Here is a 6,000-nt window from a genome sequence, read left to right as displayed (position 1 = left end):
CACTAAGGTCAGACACTACGTCTGCACTTGGTGTTAGGATTTCTCTCAATGCCTTCAAGAGAAATCCCCCTCAACCTAGAGCACTAACTTGAGATACTCTAGTCCGGGCGAGAAAACCCGTAAGATAAGTTCCCGATTACTAAAAGAGATAATTTAGCCTAAGCTAAAGGAAAACTTCTGTGCTCAAGCTGAACCTTAGGCTTGAGTAAATAAAAGACTACGGAAAGTAAAGCTGACTCAGAAAAGTAAAGAAGATAACTTATATTAATAAAGTCAAAAGAAAGATAAAAGAGCTATACTAGACTTCCGACGACTCCGGAATCCCGAGCAAGCTCGACTCGACTCTAACTCCCAAGCTACTAATCTACTCTAGAAAGTACAAGTGGAAGAGAAGAGCTCCAATGGTGTGTGTTGAAGTGATGGATGGTGCCTCCTTTTATAGCCCTCCCAAGGTCGGTTCTAGTGGTTTCTGCAGGTAGCGTCGGTTGGAAGCAGGTAATCTCGTTGCGCTTAACTTCCACGGCAAACCTCAGCCTGAGAGGCCTCCATGTGGGGCCGGCCGGACTCCCCTAGGCCGGCCGGCCTGGGGATCCCGCCACGTGGCCACCGACCTTCAGACAGTGGCTCTGATCTTCTCCTAGAGATGGTTGGTAGTTGCTTCGGTTCCACGCTTGCCAGTGCTAGGCCGGCCGGCCTAGGGGAGGCCGGCCGGCCTCCCTCTGGCCCATCTCGGGCTCTGACTTAGCCGAGGCTCTGCTCTACTCTCATGCATTCTCCAGGGAAGTGGGTTCTTGAAATACTTGTGATCTTGGGCTGTCTTGTAGTTCTTTGGATGGATGTTGAAACCTTTCGGTGTATCCAATTAAACCAAGGTCTAATCCTCGACTCTGAGCCCCTTGAATGTGTCACATTGCCACTGGTTCGAAGCCTCGGCTATGTCTTTGGAGGTGCCAGGCCGGCCAGCCTAGGAGAGGCCGGTCGGCCTGGGTTTTTGCCCAAATTTGCCCAATTTTGGTACACCTGCTCCTAGAATCACAACTCGTCCAAAACTCGTGGAACTCATTAGAATTAAACAAAATATGAATAGAACATAGTGCAAAGCTCATATTATTTCTAAGAAGTTGACGGCTTAGAATGTAAATTTATGGCCATCAACAGGGCTCATGTCCTTGAGTTTGAACTCTGCATTTATCGATGTGGTGATGTGGCGCAGCAGGTCCATCGAGGAGGCGGTGATCACAATGTCATCAACGTAGAGAAGGATGCAGACGGTGTCGTTCCCGCGGAGTAGGGTGAAGAACGAGCTGTCCGATTCGTCGGAGTGAAGCTGAGGTCACGGAGTGAGCTTGCAGATGTGATCACTACGATCAGGATCAACAAACCTTGCTGGTTGCCGTATGTAGATCGTCTCGTTGATGAAGCCATGGAGGAAGGTGTTATTGACATCGAGCTGGTGCACCGGCCATCTCCGATTCGCTGTGAGCGTGAGGACAGTGCGGATGGTGGAGAATTTGATGATGGGGCATTAGGTTTTTCCATAGTCGACACTGGCGTGCTGCGTGATGGCTCGGACGACCCAGCGCGCCTTGTACCGATCCAGTATGCCATCGTCCTTGTATTTGTGGCAGAAGATTCACTTCCCGCTCACAACAACAGTTTGCATTGATGATCTCTGAGTACATATATACAAGTACACGCTGAACAAGTTAGCAACTAACTCAGCTAATCTAGATACAAACGAGGAGAGCCACGGGACAAGATCTCCGAGTACATCGTGCGCTAACACTAAAGGCATCCATAGCCTTCCATCCACCTCGATAGCCGGTATGAATTAGATGGGCATTAGTTCGGATCTTGTTCATACCAGAATATTTGGATTGGATTGAAGCTATTTTTCTAGGAGTGATTACTTGTTGATCCGTAAAGGCTAGTTGTATGATATCCTGTATATTAAGTTGCACACTTTCTTAAACAAAACAGTGCTTTTAGAGCTCCTAGACAAGATGTACATGAAAACTTGATTGAGGTATCCTGGAGATACAGATCCGTTGACCAAGTTGGAACCACTTACCATTGGTCCTTTGTGAACTCAATTGAATACATGCAGGTGGACTAAAAATTACAAAAGAGACCCAACCGTTCAGTCTTTTTCCTCTATTTCTACTTGTACCCAACTCAATTGAATAGATGCAGCATAACAATGAAGTCAAAAACTGAGCTGTCCGAATTATATAACTTCCGATTTGCTGAACTTTTATGTATACAAGCCAAACTGCTATGCAAGCCAAATAACAATATAATACTACTCAACCACTGCATTCCTAGAATATTCCAAGACTTCTCAATAATTTCCAGCCTAACGATGGCAACTTTGTACCTGCTCCCCCCGGCTCCTTCTTGTTCCTCTGCACGCAAGCTAGACTAAGGACTTTGTTGCGTTCTGAGGCCTCCATTGAGCCTGAGCTGCACCTTGGATCCTTCCCGACCTCATGCGGCTTGATCTCACTCTTTGGCATATTTTGTCCTATACAGTTCTATCTGACGCACCGCGATAGACCTACACCAAATCCAACTCATTAATTATAGCCAAATTCTGACTTGACCCTTCGGTCACCGGAGCCGAATGAAGGTGGCTTCCCTAACAAATACCCTCAACATAATGGTTCCCATGTTTCAACGATGATTATAGACCTTATATGCCCTGTTTTCGATCCATAATCATGCATAACCATAAACCTTCGCCTTGAAGTACAGGAGGAAAACAGACGTCCCATTTTTGTTCTAGAGAAAGACACACTAGCGTATTACGTGTTCTCACCTAGCTATATATGTTCTTCACCGTAAGCTTGGGCCTTGACCCAAAAGGCTCCCGTGATTCCTTTTTTGCGTAATCCAGATTTGGACGAGTAATTTGTCTCATTGTTTGTAAGTAATTTTGAAAAATATTTAACTTTAGTTACAAGGAAAGAATTATTACTCCCTCGATCCCAAAATATAATTATTTTATATGTTTTTTTTCAAAATAGAACTATTCTAAGTTTCACTAAGTTTATTTGAAAGGGGATTACTGCCTCCCTCATTTTGGCTTTTTAAGGTGTACAGATTTTACTATGCATCTAAATATTATTATGTCTTGATAGCAAACTCTATGTACTAGAAAGCTAAAACGACTAATAATTTGGGACGAAGAGAGTAAAATACAACATGGATGTAGAATGCTACAAAATATACATTATACTAGATCAAATATTGTTCAACTTATGTCAAAATATTATTATTCTATAAACTTAATTAAACTATGACTTGAACAAAATCAGAAATTCCTCTATTTTCGAACAGTTGGATGAGTTGAGTATAATATAGATAGACGGTCGTCAACTTCAAAGATGCTTGTATTTGGCTTTGGCATCTCATTCGTAGAGTATCGGACAATATGGTTATCATAATTTAAGGACCTATGAAGCACTATGAAATACAATTTCACTTTGTTCATGGTACTAAAAAGACGATTTGTAGGAACATTTCTTATAGGGGCGGCTGAAAAGGTAACCCGCTCTTACAGAAGAATCGAGATTACTATATCATCCAGCCGGCTACTAAAAATGTATTTTTAGGGATGAGTGATGCGGGCACCTGCCACTAAAAATCATGACAATTTTTATAGACGGGTGATGTCATCACCCATCCCTGGAAATGACAGCTATTTCAAGGACGGGTGATGATATGAACCTCTTCTATGAATAGTCTCATGCAAAAAAAATCATAATATTTTCATATAATCTTGGATAAAATCAAACTTTATATCAAAATTGTAGAGGTTGACGAAGTCTAAAACTTTGTAGTTGATAACTTTGTACCCTCAATACCCATAGAGGCACAATTAACTATGTAGTACAAGGGCTTGTGGTTGTGGTTGGTTGGATAGAATATTTTATTTCTACTTTATTTATTTATTTATTAGAAATCAATTCGTAGGGATGACCTCTAGAAATCAACTTTTAGGGACTGGTGACAGCGTAACCTGTCTCTAAAAATTAATTTGTAAGAACATACACGTTACCCGCTTATGCAAATAGCTACTCCTTCCACTCAGATATGATAGATATATTTTCAAAATTGAAAAATTATATTTTGATTTCTATATTTAATCTCCGCCTCGGGCTTTCTGCGGAGTAGTCCATTGAGCTTCCCCATTGCATTAACTCGGACTGCCATGCGCGCCTCCGGACTAAGCTGGAAATGAGGAGTTTCGTGGAAAAGGAATTGCAGAAACAAGGATAGGATTGTTAACTGATTAATGGATTGATAAGCATACGTGGTGTCCTTGGTCGCTGTTATGAGAAAATATAGGTATCATAATTGACTGAATGCAGTATATGTAGCTACGAAAAATCAGAGCAGGTATCACACCCGCTCCTACAAATGGTATTTTATCCGTTCCTGAAAATCGTGTCTAGTATCAATTATTATTGTGTAAAACGGCAGCAACTTGCTCGTAAGTTTTTGTATTTTCTGATGTGACAAAAAACAAAACATGAGAGAAGAGGAATATGTGTACCTCGCTAGATACGCTTTGCTACGAATTCCAATATTCTGGCATACAGGTTACGGGCCACGTCCATCTCATAAGCAATTCACAACTGTACAATCAGAAAGCCCCAAAAATGAAACAACAATATATAAAGGACAAGTTGATCAGGGTGTCGTGTAGGTGCAGATCCATTGACCACCAATAGCAAAAGATTTTACACACCACCATTGGCTCATTTCCGAACTCAATCGTCAAGACGAAGCTAAATTAATTTTCTGTAGGCCCAACTTCCCTCCCTAGTCTCGCACGTCCTATTTAACAATGTCCGGACTTGCAGTCTCACGGGTGACATCGGCATTAATTGTCGGATCTCTAGGCCGGGACTCATTTAATACAGATCTCCAGTATTAATGATTGTCCAATCTCTAGGTACACATTTAATGCAGATCTCCAGTATTAGCATAATCGGTTGCTAGCTAGCACCATCAGGGTTTACCTTCCCGACCGGTCCGGCCAAACCGGAGGTCCGGTTTGGCCGGTTATTATTCGGAATCGGTCAAATTCAAATTTGAATTCAAATTTCCCAGTTCAACCAGTTTGTACCGGTATACCGGTCGATTTGGCTAGTATATCGGCCGGTTTGGCTGGTAACCGGCCGGTTTGATCGGTAACCGGTCAAATTCAATTTTTTTTTCTTTTTTGGTTTAAATTCAAATGCCCGCAAAATATACTAAATAAATGTTTGTATAACATATTTTAGTCTAAATGAACCCTCCAACCCTCTTTTGTACTACTTTTACATTGTATTTGTATACTTTTGTATGCACGCTTTTTTTTGTTTAACTTCAAATCCCCGCAAACTATACTAAATGAACGAATTTTTGAGAAAATTTGACACCATTAGATTTGTCGCACCTTGAAGTATTTTTAGGAATTTTTTGGGAAATTTTTCATTTTTTTGAATTTAAATTTAAATTTTGAATTTGGGTCGGTTTGGTACCGGTCAAACCGGACCGATTCCCACCGGTTAGGTGAACCCTGGGCACCACAGACAACAAACACTCAAAGAAGAGACGGCGAGGGCTATGGCAAAAGAAGGACTTAAGGCGGTCAACTTGCTGGCGGAGGGAACGAAGCGCAAGTTATATTAAACCGATAATGACTCGGAATGCTGAAAATTGTTTATACCTAATTCATAATACAATTGGAGGTAGGAGGGTTTTGCTTGATTGTGCGGATATAGTGTTTGATCTGTTGGCAGCCAAAATTGGCAAACACCGAGGCCGATCGGTTAGACCGGTCTGGGCCTGTATAGTCCGAATCGAGTTAGGGTTGTAATTTGGAATCCGTTTGTAACCCAGTTTGAAAGGGGTACGTCACTGAGGCTGACTGGTCTGACTGGTTGGGCCGACCGGTCAGACCGGTCTGGGCCTGTATAGTTTGAGTCGAGTTAGGGTTGTAATTTGAAA

Source organism: Panicum virgatum, chromosome 8N (genome assembly GCF_016808335.1).
Source record: "Panicum virgatum strain AP13 chromosome 8N, P.virgatum_v5, whole genome shotgun sequence".
Lineage (NCBI taxonomy): Eukaryota > Viridiplantae > Streptophyta > Magnoliopsida > Poales > Poaceae > Panicum > Panicum virgatum.
Note: the sequence above shows the minus strand (reverse complement) of the source record.